Source organism: Otolemur garnettii, unplaced genomic scaffold, assembly GCF_000181295.1.
Source record: "Otolemur garnettii isolate 467f Iridium unplaced genomic scaffold, OtoGar3 scaffold00107, whole genome shotgun sequence".
Lineage (NCBI taxonomy): Eukaryota > Metazoa > Chordata > Mammalia > Primates > Galagidae > Otolemur > Otolemur garnettii.
The window spans coordinates 5,746,392-5,760,783 of NW_003852502.1; the positions used below are offsets into that span (position 1 = coordinate 5,746,392).

General features: G+C 40.7%; 1 protein-coding gene across 1 annotated transcript in view; it reads left to right on the forward strand.

Annotated features, from left to right (window-relative positions):
* Positions 1-5,776: 5,776 nt before the first annotated feature.
* The window catches only part of FILIP1 (filamin A interacting protein 1), a 175,264-nt gene continuing 166,648 nt past the window's right edge, over positions 5,777-14,392 (forward strand). Inside the window, exon 1 of the mRNA XM_003796744.2 lies at positions 5,777-6,282. The gene's annotated coding sequence lies outside the window, so the exon portion shown is untranslated. The remainder of the gene's footprint in view (positions 6,283-14,392) is intronic.

Sequence of the window (14,392 nt, forward strand, 5' to 3'; positions counted from 1 at the left end):
TTTGTCACACAGTGGCTTTATTATAGCTCACTGCCGCTTATAACTCCTGGGGTCAAGTGATCCTTCTGCTTCAGCCTTCTGAGTAGCTGGGACTATAGATGTGCATCACCATGCCTGCGTAATTTAAAAAATTTTTTGTAGAGACAGGGCCTTGCTATGTTGCCCAGGCTGATCTCAAACTTCTGGCCAGAAATCATCCTCCTGCCTCAACCTCCCAAGGTGCTGGGATTATAGGTGTGAGCCCCCACAGCTGACTAAGAAAGCCCATTCTCAAGAGTTAACTATAGTTATCTATATAGTTTTATAGGCAAACTTACAGGCTTTGTGGAGAAAATGCATTTTCTGTGTGGCTCTATGCCCAATGACAGTCTTTCTGATTCTGTGTACATTTCTTGGAGAGTAAAGTCCCGCCCTCTTTTAAAAACTTGTTAAAAGTTACCCATTACAGCTAGGAATCAGCGTATGGAGCAAGAGTGAAATGACTCTGGCATAGGAAGAGAAACAGGAGATATACACAGGAGAATGTTATCTGACCTACTGAAAGGTGGGATTCTTGGGACCTGTTAAGTGCATGCAGAATTTGGTCCTATAGTAACTTTCAGGGCTAAGTCCTGATAACCCACTTTCAAGCATATAGGCCAAGAAATAGGAATTTTAACATCCAATACATGCACATAGATGCTTACTTTGCTCAAGCAAATGTAACAATAATATCCTATAACAAGTTTTAAACCTAGCCTTGCTCTCTTTGTTCTGAAGCAGAAGTTGGAAAAAGAAATAATTTACTATTTTGTGACTATTTTTAGGTATGACAGTATTTATTTTATTAATCAACAGAATAGGTACTTATTTTATTATGAATGTTTATAGGTATTATAGTATTAGCACTATTTAAAAAAAGTTTTATAAAATCTAAATAGAATAACTAGATTAGTAGAAAATACAAGCACTACATATTTTCAAATTATAAAACCTGACTTTATCAAGTATAACACAACATCTTCTTTTTTTTTTTTTTTTTTTTTTTTGAGGTAGTGGCTTGCTTTGTCACCAGGGTTAGAATGCAGTGGTATAATCATAGCTCACAGCAACCTCAAAATCCTGGGCTCAAGAGATCCCCCTGCTTAGCCTCCCAAGCAGGTGGGACTATAAGTGTGAGCCACCAGACCCAGCTAATTTTTCTGCCTATTTATCAACTCTCAGATTGGTCTTGAACTCCTGACCTCAAGTAATCCTCCATCCTCAGCCTCCCAAAATATGCTAGGATTACAGGTGTGAGCCCCAACACTGGGTCGCAATGTCACTTTGTTGCCTGAGAGCTAGCTAATGCACGATTTCCCTTCCATCGTTTTCTGTTTTTTCTTGTTGTCTGTTACATTTTTGAGACACATAGCTCGTAAACATTTTTAAATTACTTATCAAATCATAGACCAAAAGTCTATTTTTAGAATGTAATTTTAGAATTTCATTAAACAGTAAACTCATTCATCATAAAACATCATGCATTGCTTGTTTTAGACGGAATATTGAATAGCTCATATCCTTTGCTTAAAAATAGGCTTTTTTTCCCTCTTAAAGCAATTATCTTTTTTTCAGTCCAATTTTCTCTTCTGTGGTATTCAACAAGATGTCAGTTCCAATGAGTTTTTATTTTACGATGCTGATCATGAAAAGTCATCCCACTCTTTTTTCTATCTGCTTCCAAAGCTGTAGAATTTAATTTTTATTTATTTATTTATTTTTTGACTTTTAGTCCAAAGCATATATATTCAAGGGTAGTGAAGTCTATCTCTACAGTTTAACCCTCAGGTGATTGCTAAGAACAGGTGATTGTGGCTGTTGAATTTAAAAGGCAGTTAAGTGGTTAGGAACATAAATTTGAAACCAGACTTCCTGGCTCAAATTCTGGTTTTCTGGTTCTCATCTTTGCTAACAGGTGACATCTGCCAATTCATTCACACTGCTGTGTCTCAGTTTTCTTACCTGTAAAATGGGGGATAATAATAATACCCGCCTCACAAGGTTATTGTGAGAATAAGTGGGTTAATCTATGCCAAGCCCTTACAGCTCTGCCTGGCTTATAGTAAGTATGGTGTGGATATTTTTATTATCTTCAAATCCATTACTGTCCTTTGAAGTCTTAACAAATTCCAAATAATTACTTCACAATCAAAGAATTTTTACAACTTTTACTGTGTAGCTAATGACGGCCCAACTCTGTTCATTTTCTGGAGACATTTTCTGTATGCACTAAAGTTTCCTTCCTCTTTTCAACCTTTTGTATGTTCATTTGCTTTTTCAGTCATTCTCATTTTCTGAGCACTTATCATGGTGCTTGGGTACTTAGGGAGGAACAAATAGAGACATTATCTGCAGCCCAGGAGCTTACTCAAATCTCAGAGGCAGGCAATAAATGTTCACAAGACAAGTTCAATTAGAAACTTGCCTCCCCCCCTATTGATAATGTAAGCATCATTTTGAAGCATGTCTATGAGGGCACACATGCTTACGTTACAATGTTTGCATTTGTTAGATAAAGTCCCTGTGCAGTTGCATCCTACACCTATGGTGTGCCATATACCCTTACATAAGTGGGAGCACATGATCCCCCTCCTTGCTCCCCTCTCGTCCCTGCTTTGTCTCCCCACCCCACAACTTGAATTGAATAGAGGAGTTTTTTCCTTGTGTGGGAATATATTATTAGTTCATCTACTGGCTTCATATTGGCATTAAGTACATTGGATATAAAGAACTTATTAAATAACAACTTAGCTTTGCTTTTAAAAATCCCTATATAAAGCCTGGCACGGTTGCTCACCCTGTAATCCTAGGACCGTGGGAGGCCGAGGCAGGTGGATTGCCTGAGCTTACAAGTTCTAGACCAGCCTGAGCAAGAGTGAGACCCCTGTCTCTAAAACTAACTGGGTTTTGTGGTGGGCATCTGTAGTCCCAGCTACTTGGGAGGCTAGGCAAGAGAGTCACTTGAGTGAGACCGTCTCAAATAAAGAAATACAAATCACTATACTTATTTAAATAAATAAGGTGGGGAAATTTGGTTTTGGAAATGGGCATAGAGATAATGGGTCAGCTGTCTTAATTCAATTCATTTGTCTTTCCCCCACTGGTAAACAGCATTAATCTATCTTCTTATTGAAGAGTTTCACCATGACTCATTCCTAAAGTTGGGAAATTCGGCTTTAGTTGCAAGTTTACCAGAGGTTCTCAGAATGCTCACACTTAGGAATGTGGGAAAGGATGCAGCTGAACAGTAACACGTTAACAACATGTGTTGAAACAGCAGTTCCTTGCTGACTGTATACAAAACACAAATTTCTGATGGTTCTCAACGGCCTGCTTCCTCTGTGGATTATGTAGGAAATACTTTAGTCTGAATAATTATGCCCGGGGGGAAAGCCTTTAAAATAAATTCACTTTATAGAGTGCGTGTGTCAGAGAGAGAGAGTCAGAAAGGGAGAGAGTCTAATTGTAGAATACTGAGTCAGTCACGCAGATATGCCTGGTGTAATTAAAGAACATAATTTGCAGGTAGCAGCCATATTTAATTATATGAAATACTCAGTATGCTATTTCCTGTCACTACATTGTTCAAAAATAAACCAATAGCAACAATAGACAGCTAATCCAAAGGTTCAGGGAAACAGTGGTGGAGGACTGAGCTTTCGTAAAACAAAACAAAATGGAAAACTAATGAGCAGGATAGTTGCAGAAGAAATAACTGTCCCCCGTTTGAAGGAATTGTCTCGGCCAGTAAAGACCAAGTGGGTTGTTGCCCCTCTGCTTCGTTTGGTTTGGATCGGTCAGTGCCCTGAACCTTTAGGAGTGGGGAAAGGATCCGTTTGCAGAATTCTCCCCAGTGGTTTTCGATCTGAGGCTGCTGCATGTGTTATCTGGGGGAGTCTGCCTATTTTCCAACAATAACCTCCTTGCATCCTACCCCTGTGTAATTTTTGATGGTTTTGAATGATGCCACATCTCAGTCACATGCTTTCCACCCTTTCCAGAATCCACTTTTAGGGACTGTGAATGGGTGAATTTTCTGAAAGATCCATTAGTGTTCTGGAAAAGTCAGTCAGTTTCACATTAAAGTTCTTTTATCTTCATAGAAGTCTTTTTTTTTTTTTTAATCAAGGTTGGCTCAGACTAGGAAAAACTGATCTGCACAAATGCAACTTTACGTGTGCCTCATAATAAACACAGTAAGGGGAAAGGATGCCGGCTGTCAGGGTGCTGCCTGGGATGGGAAGAACAGAGAGGTTTTCTTTTTCTTCTTTCTTTCTTTCTTTTTTTTATTTTTTTTGAGAAAAGGCCTCACTATGTCACCCTTGGTAGAGTGCTATGGCATCATAGCTCACAGCAACCTCCAACTCTTGGGCTTAAGTGATCCTCTTGCCTCAGCCTCCCAAGTAATTGGGACTACAGGCGCCCGCCACAGTGCCTGGCTATTTTTTGTTGCAGTTGTCATTGTTGGTTAGCTGGCCTGGGCCAGGCTCCAACCTGCCAGCCCTGGTGTATGTGGCTGGCACCCTAACCACTGAGCTACAGGCACCGAGCTGGAGATGTTTTCTAGTAGGTTGAGGTGTGAGGTCAGCTCACTTTGGTGGTTAAGGATCATTTCTTTAAAAAGAAGGACACTGGTAGACCCTTCTCCCTGCACTATACTCACTCCTATATAAAGTGGGTCTCTTTCTCAGAGAGACACTAGAGTTGCCCTGCACATCAGTTATTTATTTAAAGCCCGTAACTCCTAAAACACTAAATCCATCAAAAACAGGGTATATTAGATAGATTGATCTCAGGAAGTAGGGGAGTGAACATTTACAACAGTGTTGTTGAGATTTTTGTTGTTGTTGCAGTTTGGCCGGGGCCGGGTTCGAACCTGCTACCTTCAGTATATGGAGCCTACCCACTGAGCCACAGCACCGCCCGGTTGTTGAGATTTCTGTCAGGGTCGTATTCTAGTTTGTTAACCAAGAATGGGTTCTCTCTCTGCCTTCCCTCTCTGCCTGAACAGACCTCTCTCAGTTCCCCTACTGTTAACTTCCCATACACAACTGGCAGTCCCAAGTTAAACGCACATTTATTTTTGAGTCCTATTCCTGGTAGATTGATTCTGTTTTATGATACACAATGAAGCAAAATAAATATTGTGAGACGTTCTTCATGTTGGAGTTCAGGGCAGAAGTGAGCCTTCTCCAGTTGTGGAGACTGGAGGGTTAATACCGAGCCTGCCACCATCAGTGGTGCGTCAGGTCCTGGTTTTCCCAGAGTGTTCGCCATGTGTCACTTTGAATGAATGAGCTGAGGAGAACACTTAGCTTTCCTTCTTCACCTTACCCCTCTCAGAATCATAATGTTAGAGTCATTCCTTTTGGGAATCTTCTTTTACTATTCAGGTACATAGGTGTTGGGTCTGATGTGACTGGGGAAGTGACCTAGCTACAAACGTAATATGCCCATGGCCAAAGCTATCTGGAAATGATCTCTTACTGGGAATTTTCCCAACAGTCGTGATACGCTTTAAAAGCACTTTTTATTTCAGAACATGTATCCGAGAGAGCCTGATTGAGAAGAATATTGCATTAGGAAATTGCTCTGCCCAAGACAACTGCTGCTCTGTTTCTTTTCAGATTTGAAAACCCAAGTTCCAAATCTCAGTCTGTAGTTAAGAGCTTCAAACAGTAATTAGAAGTCCTTAAAAGGGTCTGCCGGTCCCCCGGCCACCCTCCACAGGGCCAGCAGCGCGGCCCTAACCACTGATAACCCAGCTGCCCAGGAACTGAGTAAAGCCGGCTCCAAACGTCCAGCTGTCGACAGGCTTGCCTCGCTGAGAACACTGGTTAAATATAGCAGCGCGAGCTCAGCTCCTCACCAAGCCACTGCTCCGACAGGGCTGTGCGGAGAGCACAAGAGCAGAAACCTAATCTCAGAACCCAACGACACCTAGCAACAGTTGGAGAAACTTCTAAACAGAAGTCTGGGTGGGAGATAGATATACAGCAACCTCCAATTCCTGCTGCCCGGGGTTGCAGGGAGAAGAAGCTGCTTCCCCCCTCGCTACCAGTTTCCTGCATGACTTCAGCTATTGGCTAGTCCTGGGAGAGAAAGTGGGAAAAGCTTTTTTTTCCCTCCTCTGTATTCTTTTGGGCTGGATAGTTTTCCAGAACTCAAGTCTGCCTTGGGCTGTGGGGCAAGCTGCGAGTTCTTCAAAGGATAATCTACCTCCAGAGAGGACAGACCTTCCGTTAAAGCAGCTGCCGTCAGGTAAGACCAAAATAAATAGCTGCTGACTGTCAAGACGTTTCTCTTGCCACAAGAGGAGAGTTCTCTCCCACCCTGTTTTGTCTCTTTCCTTTGATTCTTCCAGTTCTGCTTGTGATAACACGTGCAGAAATTAATGATAACCACTGTTATTTTAAAAAGTCAGAAACATCATCTCTTTCTTAGAATTATACTGATTCCCTTTTAAACACAGAGCATCTTATGATGTTGTAACAGCCATCAAAATATTTCTGCCAACTTATCACTTTTCAGCAGGAATAGAAATAGGACAAAGGGTAATTTCGCAGCTCTTTTCACCTCAGGATGGCTAAGCAATAAAAAAGGATATTTTTCCTAGAAGCAAAATAACTTTAATTTATTGAAACTGGCTGAGCAGCTTGTGTGGTAAATGAGAGGAAAGTCCCGCGCGTGGTATTGGCCTTGCTAGACTTTTGCTGCTTTACATGTGTCCTAACTCTCTGATTACACTGGTACACCTTGTGCTGCTCCTGACCTCGATACACCATGGTCACCCCTAATGCTTCTGACGAGGCACAAAATAGGGCTGTATTACATCACTGCTTGTACAGTTGTTAAATATAACGACTCAGGAGAATGTTATTTGTGTGTGTGTTTTAAATAAATTGAGTAATTGCTCAGTATTTAGACGTAACAAATTCTGTTTTCCAAAACTTAAACTGAGTAAATGAGGAACAATATCCTTCTTAAGTTGCATGTATGTGCACGTGAATATATTTACTGTCACGAGAAGGAAATCCTCCTTTCTCTCGGATGGTGTTCGTGACCCCTTTCCAGGAGCAATTTTATCAGAATTCCTTAGTGTGCTCAATTTCATGTCTAGTCTGACAAGTACATTGGTGATGTGGTGCATGTTGACACTGGATGATCTGTAGTGGGCTGGATTGGCATAGAAAGATTTTCCTTTAAGTGAACATGATAATCTGAATGAATCTTCTAAGGGCAATATCAAAGGTTATACAGAAAGACTTTTTATAAGGAATTATTTTAGTCTATTTTGTCAATGTAAAGAAAGAATTCACCCAAGGCCAGTTTCAAACACATTGTCAACAAGTAAGACTGTATCAGCCTTTTCCAAAAATGTTCCTATTTTGAGAAAAACCAACTAAAGCTTATATGTTGTATGTTCAGGAAAATGAAATAGGACACACGTTTCAGTACGTATTATGTTTCGCAATTCTGATTACTTGAATGGTTTACAAAGTAAATGTGCTAATCGTACATAATGAATATGTACAAATAATAATAGCACAAAATGCACTTTGGCAGCCTTGTTTTTGAAGAATGAAACTCCTGGTGCGTTAGTGGAGATGAAATATCTTTGTCGTGAAAGAGTTTTGAACTAAATGTTTTATGTTTTTCTTGTCTTTATCCTTAGAAGAGTCACACCGGTGGCTTACAAATAGATGTGCAAGGACAAAGCCAGAATCTGCCATCAGTCCTAGCATGTAATTTCTTTTAAAGTCAGTGGGACAGTGTGTAGGCAGAGAAGCATAGCACTGGGCCCTAGGTGAAAGCCAGCTTTGCTGATGAAGTGAATTGCTGAGTATCATTAATTTTCTTCATGGTTATAAGTTTTATTTACTTATTTTGAACACCAGAGACTGATGCCAGGTTCAGTTTCCTCTTGAGAATCAAGAACAGCTCAGGTGAAACCACGTGCTTCCCTCCACATGAACTACGCAGCTCTGTTCACTGTTGGCTCAAGTTCTGTGTCATTTTGGAACCCTCCTTTCTCTTCTGCCTCGAGAGTTGTTAGATTCCTTTGCTGTGTCTTCCGCCACTCTGAGGCCCGTTCTCTTCAGCCGGCCCATGTAACAGTACTTGTCCCTTGTACCCTTCACTGCCATCCACGTCCTCTGGCGCACGACCACGAGGTCAGTTATCTGAAAACATCGCCATGCCTGTGTGTCTGCTCTTCAGTTATCTTCTGGGACTCTGGTTGCTGCCCAAACACCCAGGCTGGGGTAGTTTGACAACTTTCAATCACGTGGCACCCACTTAGCTTTTCCAGTCTCACCACCACTGCCCAACAAGGCCCTTCTTCTTCAGGTGTTTCAGATCAGGGGCCGTTCTCCAAGCCTGCAGCCCGCAGCCCGCATACTGAGAACATTACCAGGCTCTGCCTTTGCCATGTCACCCCCCACCTGGCCCACATCGATTCACTCTTCCCGTAGAAACCTTGTCTGCTCTTTAAGGGGCACTGCGGTGTCTTCCACAGATCATACGTTTTAGAAAGGATTGCTTCAGCTGTCTGGTCCTCTGTTAAAATTAGGGTACTTTGGACTAGGGTTATTCCTCATTAAACTCAGAATAACTTTAAGAAGTCTGTGAGGTGCTAGGCAGTATCCTAAGCATCACTTGGCTTATGGACTCTGTGGATTCTCTATTAAAATTTGTGGCTCTAGGCTCAGCGCCTGTAGCTCAAGTGGCTAAGGCGCCAGGCACATACACCTATGGCGGCAAGTTCAAATCCAGCCCGGGCCTGCCAAAATGGCAATGACGGCTGCAACCAAAAAATGGCCGGGCGTTGTGGCAGGCGCCTGTGGTCCCAGCTACTTGGGAGGCTGAGGCAGGAGACTCGCTTGAGCCCAGAAGTTGGAGGTTGCTGTGAGCTGTGATGCCACAGCACTCTACCCAGGGGATAGCTTAAGGCTCTGTCTCAAAAAAAAAAAAAAAAGAAAAAATTTGTGGCTCTAGATTTCTGATGATGATTACATTAAAAGTATAGATAAGGATAAGACCAAGAGAAGCAACAGTAAGCATGGTTAATAGCTTTTTAACCTCAAAAATTTCTCAAGGGATATCTTAAAAGTTTTGCTATGCACAGAAAAGTTACAAGTAATTTTAACCATACTCGTGACCTAATCTGATGATGATGTTGTATAGCCCAAGAATGAAACAGAAAGGAGGGGATATGACAAGAGTGTCTACACACCTGCCCAGACACGTGGACACACATGTCTGTAAAGACTGTAACTCACCCATTTCCATCCTCTTTTGGTGCCAGATTCTATTTATAGGTACCTTTGGCAGAATTCATTATGGCCCCTTCTGTTTGTGGGTAATGGGTTAGCATCTGTCCTTGAATATTGAAACATTTAAATATGGTATGATCCATTTTCTGTTCTTCCTCTCTAGATATTTTTTTTTTGAAGAGACATTTCTGGGTATTATCTTTAATCATTCATGAAACCTATAGCCTTACTCTATGAGATAAAGCATGAAGCAATCTATTCTGTATCTATCAAAAGAAAAATGCTCCCTTTACATGTTAAGATGGTCAGTAGGCTAGCTTACTTGTGTAAATGGGTGTTCAAATGGAATTTGAAAATGAAATCTGTAAAATGTTTAATATATTCATTAAACAATGGTTTCCATTTTGTTACAAATTTTATTTATTCTTTAGAAATGAAACTTTGGAGTTTAATTCTAAATAATACCACTTGTGTTTTTATTTTTTTGGTAGGTAAGCAATTCTCTGTTAAACAGGCACCTTTAAATACATAATTTTAAAGTTTCTGTAGTGCTCACTTTCACTCATTTGTCTAATCTTATTTCTTTAGGCTGTAAGTTTTAGGCAGCACCATGAGAAGCAAGGGGGGTGAACTTAGGCTGAGATCTATTTCAATAGAAAGGTTTAAGACAGCAGTGCCCGACCTGTGGCCTGTGGGCCACGTGCTGATTTTGTGAGGTCTTCTTTTGCTCATCTATGGTGTTGGATATCACGAAAAGTATGTGCAGACTTTTATTCTTTCTCGTTAATTAGCTTTCGTTAGTGTTTGTGTGTTTATTCATGTGTGGCCCAAAACAAGTCTCATTCTTCCAATGTACAACAGAAAAAAAAAAAAAGATCGGATACCCCTGGTGTAAGAGAAAAAAGATTAGTAACAACTTGTTAGAAAAGCCTGTAACATTAATTATTTTAAATATATATCAATAGAATGATAAGCTAATAAAAATATATTTGGTTTTCTTAAATCTAAGTTGAAGCTGCAACAACCAGGGTAAGTTAAAAAAGAGAGAGAAAGGGTGGCACCTGTGGCTCAAAGGAGTAGGGCGCTGGCCCCATATCCAGGAAGTGGCGGGTTCCAACCTGGCCCTGGCCAAAAAAAAAAAAAAAACTATAAAAAAAAAAGACAGAGTGAGACAGAAAAGACAGTAGCACAAGCAAACCAGCTGGCCTGGATTCTGATTTCAGCTCAATGTGACCTTGGAAAAATTAATCTCTGTGCCTCATTTTCCTCTTCTATACAATAAGGATAATATTGCTATTTCCTCAGGGAGTTGCTTTGAAAATTAAATGACTTACTAAAATTTACAGTTTATAATTTATTCTTCAATAAATTTAAGGTCTTATGGCTTTACTACCCTACCTTAAATGGAGTTATTTGTTTACTTTAATCTTTGTTGCAAACAAAATTCTTGGATACAGATAGTGTGCAAACTCAAGTTCGTAGATCATAGGAAAAGCAGAGGAATGCATTGTTTAACTTCGGAATCCTGTTTGGGACATACTTTGCTGCTGGGTACTCCAAGCAGACACAGTTTGAACAGCGGCCAATAATTTAGGATGGAATTTATGTTTCAAACTCTCGCTTATCACTCAGCAGTCTGCTGCCTTATAAAACCATTGCTAAAAAGGCTGAGAAATCACCCACAGCCCAGACTGTCCTATGGTTTCTATATTTGCACTTGGAGATAAAGTGTGTGTAAACACACGCTTAGGTGTCTCTTTAACAGCCGACTACACTGGGTGATGTATAACAATGGCGGCTTCCTCCTCCATAGAGGGCCACATTGTTAAAGTTATCACTTTTAAAAATTTCTTTCCTTAGGTGATTTGTTTTGTTTTACTAACATAGTAACAGATAAAAATGAAAAGACCAAAAAAGGTCATCTTGAGCTAACTTCAACCTTACCAAATGGAAATGAATTCTTTCTACTCATTGTCCTTAATCCTATTCAGTTTTCTTAAACAAAAAACAAGGGAAGGATATTCCTAGACAGCCAAACAGATTGTTATCAAGATGTGCACATATATGCTACTTAATATTCTCTGTACATAATTAAATAAAAATATATAAAGCACTCATAACCAGGGAAGTTTCTTAGTAACTTTTAGTGGTAACAAATCTTTTGCAGGACAAATGTGATTCAGATCTGTTCATTTTACTTTTTGTTTCTCAGTAGAAAAGATGAGTCTTTAAAAAGATGAGGCAACTGAGTTTTGGAATTGTCATTCTCTGATGAAAACCTCGTTAGGGAAAGAGAAAAAAAAATGAAGACAGGAAGGTAGGAAAAGAAGAAGGAACAAAAGTTAAATACAGAAAGAAAAGAGGGAAGGGACTCTTCCTGGTTTTTAAGAGTATGTTCTAGACACACTCAGGCAAAAAATATAGGAACCTCAGGAAAATATATTGGATTGTGTTCTTTTTCCTTAAATGGTCAGTCCTAGTCTTTAACTGATGAGAGAGGGGAAGAGCCTGCGGGCAGAATACAGCTTTCTCTGCGGTGGTAGCTGAGGCAGTTTAATTTCAAAGATAGCAGCTTGTCGTGGAAGGACTTAGACTAAGGAAAGTTAAACATGAGTCCAGGGAGCAGCTTTAGTTGGCTGTTAACCAGCTGATTGCAGAACTTGAGAAACTCCCAGAACAGAAATGAAGTAACACAACATTAACCAGCACCCTTGTGCTTCTCTGGCCCTGAGAGCTTTACTTAAGCCACAGCACTACTGAGAAGGCAAAAAGAAGGTTTGGGTTTTTTTTTTCCCATTTTTGGGAAATGGTGTCAACGTGCATAATTTTGGGTGATTTATGTGTTTCTCAGCCCCGTGAAAGACAAACTGAAAAGAATTTCTAAAGCTAATACAGGATAAATCCTGTATTCAAGTGGTTTGACTTTGAGTCCTCAAGGTTTAAAGATTTTTCTGTATTTAGCTTCCTGCTTGGATGCTGCGGCCCACCTCCCCCAGAGGAAAATCATGTCTGTCGCTTCACTGGCCAAGGACCCAATGCATCTGCTCTAGAAAACAGTCCCTTTTGCTTTTGTGATCACTGTAACTGCCATCTTCCTAGGTTCTTCCAAAGAAATGAATTATCTGCTGCTTACCTTCATAACGAAAAGTTATAAAAAATTTTATGCATCAGACCTATCAGAGTTGGCCTAATGCGTTCTTTAAAAAATAATTTGCTGAAGAGTTAAGGCTGAAAGATGATTTGAGTGGTAACAGTAGACCACTGAGATCACCAAGACAATCTAGTGACTGCTAACTCGCCTTGTTTATCTAAAGAACTATACGCACACATGCATGATACAGTAATAAGGATAAATGACTTTCTTTCTTTCTTTTTTTTTTTTCTTTTGATATACTTTTGTCTTAAGTGACTCATTTTAGGCCTTTCTCCCTTGATTGAGGTACAATAGCACAACAGGAAAGGAAGGGGCACTGCTGAGTTCAGAATGCTATTTCAGTGCCGGCCCTAAGCATGCATGAGGAAATGACTCCCGGGTCTGTCTTTGGGAGCTCTGCAGTTACTGTGACGACAACACACACTCATGGAAAACACAGAGGGTCTGCTCACCAGGGCGAACCAGGGAGCTCTGTGCCAGCTCAGATTTTTCCTAATTATTCTGTAAGTCTTGCAATGTGACACTGGAGGTATTCCAGGCTCTTTGTGTCTCATTAACTGTTTAGTAAGTGACACATGCTTGAAGAGCAGCCTGGTATTTAGACCAGGGAGTGGCCTTACCCTGAAGCTTAACTTTCACATGCTGTCTTGATAGATACCATCTTCGGGTTTGGACACCATCAAACCAGTTGCTCTGGTCATAACCTGTTATTCTAGTCCTTAAGGAAGCCAGCTGCACTGGTAGGGTTCACCCAGGGGCCCCTCAACTTTGGGTAAGACATCCCAACCTTCTACATTCTGCTCATTCTATAGATAGTAGTAATAGCTATTTGTAATATATGTTACCTATGGAATATGCAATAAATTTACTTTGTAAAAATGATGGTAATAAAACCTAGCATATACTCGAGATTATAACATGCCAGGAATTGTGCAAATGCTTTATGTAGATTTTAAGTTCTTTTTTTCCTTTTAAAAAAATATTTATTTATTTAATTTTTAAAAAGTTAATATGAGGGTACAAATTTTTAGGTTACCATGTTCTCACTTCCAAGATAAAGTTCCGGTTGTAGAACCCTTCACCAGGAGGCGTGCTGAACACCCTCATGTTGTATTAGGTGAGATCCCGCCCATTGCTCTCCCTCCTTCCTCCAATCCCCCTCCCCCACCCCTTTAGCCACTCTTAGAAGGTACATGGATGATTTTAACTGTTTCTCACAACCACCCTGTGAGGTACTATTTTTAATCCCTATTTTACAAATCAGGAAGATGAGGTTTATAGACATAAAGTAACTTGCCCATTAGTAGATTTGAAATTCAACCCTAGGCAATTTGACCTTATTTACCTCATATTTTCAACCACTTTTTTGTACTGCAGGTGGTTGTTCAAGGAAGACCCCCCTCCCCCACCTAGATAGACAACTATGAGATGTTTTAATGAATGGTGTAGACTGTGACACTGCTGGGGGCCTGCTGTCCCTGCAGTATGAAAAGATACACTAAGAGCAAAGAATAAAGAGATTGAAGCCAACAGGGGTCCTTCTCCAGGGTCCCAAGCGGAACCAACAGATTCAGAAACAGTGGAGTTGGGCAACCCGGGGGTGGGGGTAAGCCACTTACCAACTGGCCATTTGGGTCTCGGTTTCTGCACTGCTGAGTTCATGCCTGAGGACACCATGCCAGGGAGCATTTGAGTTTATGTTGTATTATGGCTGCTGGTGTAGCCACATTCTTTGATGGCACCGGGGTCTTGGGCTGCTGTTGCTCCAGTTGACAATTCAGAACCCTGCCTTCTATTGCAACATGTAAATGCTCTGCAGGTCTCAGGGGTTAATCATTCATCATTCAGTTTGTGAAGCAGACTCAAGAGGGAATTCTACAAAATACTTATCCCAGCTGGTGGTAGAACACATGGCCTTCCAGAAGGTGGTGGTGGGGGGGGG